This window comes from Protopterus annectens, chromosome 4.part0, assembly GCF_019279795.1.
Source record: "Protopterus annectens isolate FY-2018-M chromosome 4.part0, PAN1.0, whole genome shotgun sequence".
Lineage (NCBI taxonomy): Eukaryota > Metazoa > Chordata > Ceratodontiformes > Protopteridae > Protopterus > Protopterus annectens.
The window spans coordinates 1,762,797,527-1,762,808,699 of NC_056733.1; the positions used below are offsets into that span (position 1 = coordinate 1,762,797,527).

Below are 11,173 nucleotides of genomic sequence, written 5' to 3' on the forward strand. Positions count from 1 at the left end.
TTGGTCTGTTTGGAGTTTTGAGCGCTTCTAATGTGTCCAAGCCTCATCTCTTAGTCTGAGGATTGATTTGAGTTCTGGTGTAAGCAATTTGTTTTGTTTAGGTTTAAAGAGTCTAATGACTTGGAAAAATGCTTAGCTTATGATTCTTTCTGTAGGGAAATTAGAATGTACGCTGCTTTTTTTAAGGTTGGAACATTCAAAATTGGAGGCAAGTTAAATGATTTTAAAGTTTTAGTTTATTTATTTATTTTTTTTAAAGCAAAGGTTACTCTGCTAGTGACCAGTTTAAGTGCTGATACCATGATGCAAAAGGAGACAGGAGAGTCATCACTATATATATATATATATATATATATATATATATATATATATATATATATATATATATATGGGTATAGGACCTTTGCTGGAATGAACAAACATCCAAATCCATAACAACCGAACACACTTTAACGAAAGTGCTTTTATCGAAAAAGCACTTTCGTTAAAGCGTGTTACAAAAAAAAAAAAAACACTGCATTAATGTTTTAGCAGGGGGGCTTTAACCCCCTGCACTCCCCATGTGGGGCGCTGTGCCCCCCACACCCCCTACTTAAATATTCTCCCTCAGACACGTGGGAAAAGGGAATTTTCCCTTATCCACACCATAGTACGGCCTCGGCAACAGGCATACTTATGCGAAAGTGCTTTTTTGGTGAAAAGCATTTTCGTGTAAGTATGCCCGGCCGGCCGTTTAGGTTTCGGACGTTTGCTCATTCGAGCAAATGTCCTAGACCCATATATATATATATATATATATATATATATATATATATATATATATATAATACATAATAAAAAGGGCATCCAATACATTTAAACAGACCTTTTCCTTTTTAATACAGAAGTCAGTAACAGTTGTCACAAACAACAGAAATTCTTGTAAAAAAGGAAATCACTGCCTTGCAGTTTATTATGACCCCATGCTTAGTGACTCTATATGATCGTTACTGTGATTACAGCTAATTCATTTCCACATTTATAACTGAATTCCCTCAAAGACATATTTGAGGGTTCAGCAAATAAAAAGATTTTCTGCCTCCAAAAATTTATTATCCCCAGGGACACATGTGCATGATTTTATGGTGTTATTTGATTCTGTATTTTGAAACTATGTGGTAGTAAGAATTGATTTTCTGTTTTTATTAACTTTTTTTTTATTATTGAAGGTTACAGAGAGGTCAAAGTGCTGATTATATGAGTAACATCTCACAACATGTCACAGGATTACTTTTTATGTATCATGTGAAACATTATGGTAAATATATAGTTTGCAGTGTGGCTGATATGGGGTTATCACTTTTGCAAATTTTAAATATAAAAAAAATTAAGTCAGCTTGATGGTTGCATTTTACATTATCTTTCTTTGACAGAACAACATTGTTCTTTCTAATCTCAATCTGACTACATGAAATAAACTAAAATAATCATAAGAGGAGTACTTATAAATTTCCCTTGAGGAAGGCAAAATGATTTATAGCAGTCTCTGAACAAAAATTAAAGCAACTTTAAATGTAATATGTTCAATTCTCCATGCAATATTTTACTGTTGATAACCAGTTCCCATAGGTAAACAAACCAGACTTCAATACCTGTGAACACACTAGTGAATTTTTGCAATAAGGAATTTATTATCTAGAAACAACCATTATTCTCCAGACCTTGCATGTTCCTTAAACAGTTAGAAAATATAAAGATCTATATACAGAGAATAAATATGCGTAACTCATCTATATTGTCATCATATTATCCTCTGTCAATCAGGGCAATTATTATCAGATACATATATGGCTATAGGCATGGCATCTAACTTACTACTCTGTGCAGTTAAGACCACAGTGCCATCTAACCATCTCAAAGATTTTCACTCATATCTGATCTCTGTTCCACCTGAGAGGTGGCCTTATAATTTTCGTTATCCATCTACTTGCTCCATCATTTTAACTTCTGTGTTTCCTGTCATTCAGCCCATGCTTAACCCTAATTTCTAATGTTTTAATTAATGTAGACAAGGTGGTCACTCAGTGGATAAGATCTCTACCTCATAACGCCAAGATATGGGCTTCAATCCTGATCCCCAGTTACTGTCTGTGTGGACTTTCTCTGTTCCCCCAGTGGCTGTATGTGTTTCCTTTACTTATTTTGGTTTTCTAAACCTACCAGAATAATACACATTTGCATATATATTGCATTTAACCCTTTCTGTGTGGCCTGGGTCATGGCTGAAAAGGGTCCATGATGATCAGTTCACTTACCTATTTAATACATTGAAAATATTTTGCTTGTATCTTTCCTTATTATATGTTGTCCCCCAAGTATGGCAGCTAGCACAAAGGATTAAGGCTATAAACTATCTTCTGTGATACAGGGTTTGACTCCCCCAGCCTTTGTTTGCCTGCTGTGTGACATTGAGTAAATCAATTTACCAAACAGTGCTTTTCGATAATCAAAATTTGGGCAAGGCATTTAATGGTCTCCTGGGCTGCATACCTATGTTGTTTATACATTGATTCACCTATCTTTGGCATTCCCTGTATCACAGATTTATGGTTTATTTAGTGTTCCATGCAGTTGTAAAGGATGAAGTGTCAGTGCACTTGTTTATCCGTCTATGTGTGTAAGAGCCATCGTGTCATTTTTCCTGAGTAACCATCCCACACCTTGCCAACACGCTACTACTACTACTATTATTATTATTCCCTTCTATTTTCTTTTGTACTATCAACTATCTTAAATCATTTAAGGCTGCCATCAACAAAAACAGTCTGTTACACAAATACATATTTTAAAGACTCCTCTTTCTTTTCACATACTTTCCAGTCCACATTATCTCTTGACCCATGATATACTCCTGCCCACATCTTCTCCATCCACAACGTGCATAATACACAGACCCTGAATGCTTATGTACATGCCTCTTCTCATTGTTCAAAATGCATATACCCCCTTGCTTAGACACGTTTAATTTAGTTCTCTTTTGTAACGTTTCCATGTCTAACTCAAACACGGAAAGTAAAATGTCGGTCTACCTTCATACTTTCATATACAAAGTAGTCATGTCCACCCCATTATATTGTGACAGTCTTTGTGTGTTCAACTGCTTCCCATGGCTTCTATCCCATTACTTTTATAATGTGTAAGCAGCCAGCCATGTCTGTAAAGCTATTATAAAGTCCCATTCAAAAGTACTGAATGTATTTCATGTAAGTTCATTCTGTCTTCCCCAATCACCCTCAAATTAATGGGTTTGTCTTTTTTCATGGCTTGTCACAATTCTCTCACATTATAAAGCTTCTCAGTTAATCCCTCTTCCATTTCTACTGTCTCTGTACTTATCTTCTAGACTCTGCAAGGAAATATTCATGCTTGTATAACCTGCAGAAAAAAATGCCCAAAGATACTATATCAATATGCTGGTCTTTTGTAATTTTATACATCTCTTTTACTTTTTGTTTTCCTGGTCTTATTTTTTTCTGTTAGGTAAAATTCTTACTCTGATGATATGAGGTATTGCCAGTTATGCCAGGGGAAGTAGGGCTGTGGATGTGTAACATATGCCATGACAGCTAGCTGGAATTTAGTAAAGAATTATATGTTATTTGAATATCAAATTGATTTGTACAGATGATTGTGTTGAAAATGGATTTGTGAAGTTACTTGTGTTAACAATGTACCAGCAATGGATCCTGACTGCATTGTAACTGAATTAAATATATATATGTTAGTAGAGGATACTGGAGGAGAAGAGGTTAAGCTCAGCTCCAGCTGAATATATATATGTTAACAGATGATACTGCATGAGAAGAGGTTAAGCTAGGCACCAGCTATCTATGGAAAACAGTAAGAAATTAAATTACTGGGCTTAGGCCATAAAGATGTTATCTTACAGTTTTGAATAAAGCCAGAGATGCAATGTCTGTTAAGAAGCATGGTTTGTTAGTCTCTGTAGGAGGAGTAGAAGTTTGTAATTGTTTTATGACTTCCAGAAGCTGCACCAGATCTGAGCAACGCTGTTGTATGTGCATTGTTGACATGTAGATGCTAAATCCTGGCAGTTTCTAGCAATGGGGGGGGGGTTGCATGGGAACCAGAAGTCAGATGACCAGATGTATGTGATGTCATTCTGTACAGAAATAATGTTTTAATATTAGGTAAGACAGAAGTCTCATGGCAGTCTGTTTCTTGGAACCTGACATAGAAGGATCCCTCACCTACTTCATCTTGTCTTGCTCTATTAAGTAAGCAGGAACAGTAATTCCCTATATCAATCAGGAAATATAGTGATAATAGTTTAGTATTGTTTTTCTGTAACTGCGTAAATCTTTCCAGCTGTGTTATTTTTAATATTTCCTGTGACTGAAACTCTGGTGTTTACTGTAAAGAGAAATTTCATATTTTCATGTTCTTTTACTATTTATTATTAAATATATTTAAACTTTTCATTGTGCCTGGTACTTTAGATAATATGTTAACATTTGAGAATACTTATATCTATTGGTGACAATGTGGCCACTCCTGAAACCTGATTGTTTGGTCAACATTACCGTTTGTATTAATAATAATTTCACTCAGTATAACTGAGTATCCTTGCAAGAGCCTTAGGTAGCTGGCTTTGTAGTGTCTGGTGGAAATGATAACTACCTTATAGTCTGGGCAGAAGAGGGTACAGCAGGTAAATCTGTGCCAGCCTTTCCCAGGTGTGTGTGTGTGTGTGTGTGTGTGTGTGTGTGTGTGTGTGTGTGTGTGTGTGTGTGTGTGTGTGTGTGTGAGCACTATTTTCAGTGACCTGATTTAACTCCAGTATGGCATACTGCAATAGCAGTAGCCTCTAATTTGCTACCCACAGAAGACATCTGTTGCTGGTTCATCATAATATCTATGACATGGCTATGACAGTGCCCAAGCCACTGAACAGAAGTCTGTATGCCTGTGTGTGAAAATCAAATCTCACAGTGTGTGTGTGTGTGTGTGTGTGTGTGTGTGTGTGTGTGTGTGTGTGTGTGTGTGTGTGTGTGTGTGTGTGTGTGTGTGTGAGCTACTTGGAGCAGGGAAACAAAGTACTAGTTTTACAGAGAGAGTGGTGGAGGACTGGGCTTGGGCACTCTGCTGATTACTTAAAGTTACAGCTGTGCCACTGAGGAGCTTTACTGGGGACCTGGGGAGAGGCAGAGAGAGAAACAAAGACACTGGGTTGAGTGTGTTCCCCATGTGCCCTTAAGGGAAATTGTGCTTGATGCAGAGAGGTCTGCATCTGGAAATAATGAGTATATCCATTTGTATTCCAAGTGAACGTCCCTCTCCAGTGTCAGTGTTGAGGATTCAGGCTCCTTGATTACTGGCCCAGAGTGGGCACTTCACGTATTTCTCTACCCCTTTGAGGACTCAAGTTAGTTTTTCAAGTGACCCTTGAGAAATGTTGCTTGAGAAGAATGAGCCTATCTAGGAATAAATTAACCCATACCCTGTCTTGAGAGCCCATCTGCATTGGCATTGCTACCTTTTATATACTTTAGGATATAATAATGCAAACATAAAAATTAAGGGGGATTCATAAAACTTACCACCAAGTTGGCCATGTGGATAAATGGATAAGGCATCTGACTTTGGATCAGAAGATTGTAGGTTCGAGTCCTACCATGGTCATACTGCCAGTGAGCTAGTAGTTTGTGGATGGGAAATAGGAAATACACCCCAGGGATCACTTCAGTGGATCTGCTCAACAGGGGCACAGGAAAATAACTTTCTTGGCTGGCGTAAGCCAGGGAACTTTTTTGGCTAGGCTTACTTAGGTTAGCCTAGTACCTACCTATGAACCAAGTATTCACTATGTGTACACTTTGTGTAACCTTTCTGCCAATGTTTCCAAATTCAATTTCTGCATGTGGCTGTAACTCAGCTAATCTGTGTGTGAGTCTGTCTGCTGTACAGCAGGTATATCTCTAACCACTGTGCCACACTCAAACAGTCCAAAAGAGCATCTCAGGCATCAGAAGTGGTATAAGCCATGTATATCACAAAACAATCAAACACGCAGCTATTTAGGGCAGGCCTTTTTCTCAACAGAGATTACTCAATGTTCAGAGGAGCACACCCAGAGTCAGGCATAGGGCTATTTGCAAATATGCAACAGTACGGATGCTGCATTCTTACACCTTCCCAAACAAACTGTTTCAAGAATCTAACCTATTGAAACCATGTCATACCCACTGCTCACTGTGCAGCAGACACTGTAGATGATATATGAATATGCACATTGTTGACCTTTAAAATATTGCAATATAAGTGCGCTATACACAAGCGTGACATAATAAAGTCTGCACTACCAGGTGACCCATTCACCAGCACTTCATGCACCAAGAAAAACTACAGAAAATCACCCTCTAGTACCATTGCCAGTGGTGGTGATGTCTGTCCACTTTTTCACAATATCTCTAGGTTCTGTGCCTTTCTATTAGCCTCATTATTCATATTACTTACTGTAACCTTTTGTAAATTTAATGTGTGCACTTTGTGTGGAGCTATATATACATGGATAAAAAAATGTGTATTTCTTGTTCTGTGAAATTCAGCTTTCTCTTTCTCACTATCACTGAAATACAAATGAGTAAACATAGTCATTTTATAGTTAACTCCTTAACCCAAATACTAATTAGCCACCATTAGCAATAACAACAAAACAAAAATATTACAACCATTGTCTCTAAGACACACATCAAAAACCCAAATCCCATAACAGATGCATATATTCTCCTCCAGTGACTCTAAGTGCATAACAAAAGCTGATACATAAACACGGCAATAAAATGTTTCCACTTTAAAGCACACATAAAGGAGCCCTCTTGTACACAGACACCCGCAGCATTAAACTCTCAGATAATTGCAAAATAACTAACAGTGACATACGAAAACTTGTGCATCATAATGTTATAATAGAATGCCAGGCTATTGGCCCAGGGGGCCTTTTTAAGCCTAGCCATGCTTCCCAATAAAATCTGATAGGTATTGGTTCATAAAGTTTTTGTGGGAGTGTACATACTTGGGGCATTGATGGCCAAACATTTACAAGATTCCTCTGTCCTACTAGAGGCATAGGTGCCAGACCAGAGGTATATTCATGGTTCCTCATATACTGATTCAGGTTTTGCTTGAACAAATGCGGGTATGAACTCTGCTTCACATGAATGGGAAGCCTGTTCCAGGGAAGGGGGAGCCTCTAAGATATATACCTGTCCCTGCAGCAGTTGTTGCAGGCAAGGTTTAAGTCCCTGGATCGGGTGTTCCTGATGCTGTTTGCTTTACAGTTGTGCATCAGGTCCATTATGGCTGGATCAGAGGATGCTCTGTAGGCCAAGCATAGGTCACCACCTCTCAGCAGCCTGTAGGACAATTTGAGGTGGTCTGCATGGAACTTGTTTTCTATACCATGTACTCTTTTTGCGAGGAATATTTGTGGATGCTCCAATTGTTGCATATGAATGGGAAGGTGCATATTTAAGGGGCATTGTACTCAATGATTGGTCCATGAGACAATTGCTACATTGCCTCACAATGCTCATATCCAACAGGCTGGCTGCAGAGATAGCAGGGAAGTGCATGTCCATGACCATGGATCCTTATTTCATGTTCTACAATGGGTTGGTACAAGAGGAGTTTACAGCTGACTTAATTAAAATGACCTGAATAATGGTATTATTACCCTTACTCACACTATTCACCGTTAGAACCGTTATTAACACCATGCAAATATATTAAAGATCTGCTCGTTTAATATATTTTCTCCTTCGATGATTCCAACCCATCTACCATAATATACAAAGCATCCAACCTCTCTAAAAATAAACATCTACTGATGCACTTATAAAAAAAAACAGATGAAAACCATTCTAAAATGTCATACACCACTATTCACAATTCATGACTCCAAAACAAACAATACAGACTTCTAATAACTCACATAAACACTGAAGTGTATGGAATAACATTACAGAACTACACAGCTGGATAGCCCAATGTAAATTTGAAATATTACCAATCACTGAAACCTAGTTAAACCCAACATCTTTAATGACTGTATCAAACCTGCAGACTGCAACATAATTTTTACCAGCTGAATCATTAAATGCCTCCTGTACTCAAATAATCTTACAGTTACCAGATATAACCAGATGATCCCTCAGTTTGTTAAATCTGAACCCTTGTTCATAGTAGTGCATCTAAATAAGCATAAATATTTATTAATTATACATTCCCCCAGACTTCACAACCATCAACATTAATACCCTTTTTTTAAGACACCATTTTTAAATTATCAGTTAAGACATAGGCACACATACATTTATAGAGAAAAACATATTAATGTTTTTTTTTTATTTACATACATTATTCATTAAATATGTTTCTTTAAAAGAACTGTCACTCAGGCCAGTATTACAAAAATTGCTCCATTCTTGCCTTCCTGTAAACCTCACTCCTCCTTCTCCTGAACATTACTCTGCACATATTGTTCCCACAAATTCCATATATTTCTAGTAGTTTGCTCCTTCCTTTTTCTAAAGATCCTCCTTCTGGGTCTTTTATCTCTTTTACAGTATTCGATACTTTAAATACAGTTGGTTTAGATTTGGATTTGGATTTTCTAGCAATTGTTTTTTGGCAACAAATTGAATTAAATTTAATAAGGATTACTATGTCTAAGCAATTCAGGTAATGTATCTCAGCTCAAATGAATAATTTCCTTAGTTACAGACATTTGATCCTCAAATATTTCTAACAGAGAACTCTGCAGGGAAGTTTAAAATGCACCATCTTATTACACTATAAAAAACATGTCCCCAGTTATTGCTTTCTTCCCCACCTCACTTTCAACATGTGCTATCTACCTGAGGAAAATTCTTTGAAGTCAGCTTGGGGTATAAAATATCTATACAAGCACTTCAGAGCAAAACTTCTAGACTTTCTGGACTTTGTTGCATACTTGAGAGCCATACATATGTTGCCCCACTGCTCACTTGTAAATTGTGTTTACAGTCTCTGTTCCCAATCTTCCAATCTCCTCTGACTGATTCTTATAGTCATCATGCACTATTTTATAAGCCCTACTAATTATTATCTTTTAATAGCAGCTTCCATCCTAGATTTGACTAAAAACTCTACCAGATCTTTCACTTAGAACTGCCCTATCCCTTTCTCTTTGCCTATATTGTGATATCAGTCCCTAGTAGGGAAGGTAGTCTCTGACCTGCAATCCAAACTTTTTGGCCTCATTTCACTCTGTTACCTTTCCCTCACCAGTTATTTGCAACCAATACTTTGGTTTCTTTGTCATTTTTTTCCAACAAATTCACGCTCCCTCTTATCTATTGTCTGTACCCCTACTTACAGTAATCTCCATTGGCAAAATCTTTTCTCTGTTCCAGTGTTGTCGTAGTCATTAGAATACTGTATGTAGCTTTAAGAATGTAATACTCAGTGTGTTTCTTACTATTCTCTTTATGGATCTCTATCCAAAATCCTAGTCTGTCCTTATTTCCTGAATTCCCCCTCCCTTCATCATTATCCCTTTCCACTTTGACTTATAACCTTCTGCTTGCATTATGTATATGAGCTTTAATAGCATGACTCTAAAATATCCCTTCAAATCAGGTAATCAGGTTTCAGTTATTATCACACACTTAGTGTGTTGTGACACTTGAGCTGAAAGGGTGAGAGCCTTAAAAACATTGCACCTGCGGTAATGTATAACGCATGATAATATCTGTATCATGCACACTTACAAGTGTTTTACTGTCATTATGGACTGTATCTGCGTATATGTGTTTTTTCAGTTTGAATTTTACATCTAGTTGTTTATATATGATAATCACTTGCCTTGTGGTGTATTTTAATGCAAAATAGATCCTCTGCCTATTTTGATAGCTATGCTGGGTTCATAATCACGTATACTGTTTTCCAGGTAATAATGCTCTAAAATATTCACAAGAGTGATCATTTTGGTAACTTCAAGAACTGAATGATACATATATGCAAGAAGTATTGCTCCCCAGCACATCAATTTTAAATTGATTCAGCTAATGCTATGCTATGCCATGCTATCCTTATTACACCCTAAAATATTCACAAGGGTTATCAGTTTGGTGGCAACCCCAAAGAAAAGAATAGGATATATGTAATCAGCAATGCTTCTCCCACCATCATCATTTTTGTTAAGTTGGTTTAGCTGATGTCTTACTTGTTGCTTTTATTTGCATTTCTATGATATGTGTTATGTGCATTTCACTTCTATTTTAATATGCATTGTGTATTCATGCAGTGTTTTACTTTAATGTACCATGTCTTCAGATTCACCTCTTGGTCAAGCAATGCATGGCAGGTTCTTTCTATTGCATTTGTTTGTCAGTGTATGTAATTTGACTCAAGCCAGAGTGGCTGCTTTCTGTTGCTAAGATGACTGTTTTTTCCCCTTCAAGTTATTCACTTCTTGTCTCTTCCAATGCCTACTTCATTTTCTATTTCTGGAGTTTATGCTTTCACTTTCTTCAAGAGATTATTTTTTCATTTACAGTGTTTTTTAGTGTTTTAAATCAAGTAATGTACTTAAATTTGATTTTTTTGTACTTTTATTAATGTAAAGCATGTTTAATTTGTGGCATGGTCTTGACTACTCTGTTGGTCTACATGTTTTTATTATTTTATGCAGCTGTAGTAATATATTTTGTAGTAATATATTTGAGTTGGGGACTTTAATTTCTGATGCTTGATGTTTTATACTGATTTACTTTTTTGTTTGTTTTTGGAATATTTTTTTTTGTGTTTGACCGTTTTTTTCTTCAAAATTATTATCCCAGATGGTGGCAGTTTGTTGGATTTTTAATTCTGTGAGGGAACAGGTTGTGAGTGAATGAGGTATAAGTGGCCTGCAAATGATGCCATGAAGTAATATTTAAATGTCTTAATCAGAATGTGCAGTAGATTCATACTGCTAAGGCTGTTGAAAGTGACACAATGGTCTGTGCTAGTTTTTTTGGATGAGGGATGTAATAAACTGTTTTGTGATTGACTATATTTGGCTGCTGAAGTTCTTACTTTTATTTGTGTTATTTTCTCTGTGCACCAAAAATTTCATGCAACCTTTGTT

The 11,173-nt window shown here is 36.7% G+C and overlaps 1 non-coding gene across 1 annotated transcript; it reads left to right on the top strand.

The window, feature by feature from the left end:
- The first annotated feature begins 5,609 nt into the window (after positions 1-5,609).
- Positions 5,610-5,682, top strand: TRNAQ-UUG. Its single transcript has one exon. It is a non-coding gene; the product is annotated as a tRNA-Gln (tRNA).
- Positions 5,683-11,173: the final 5,491 nt, after the last annotated feature.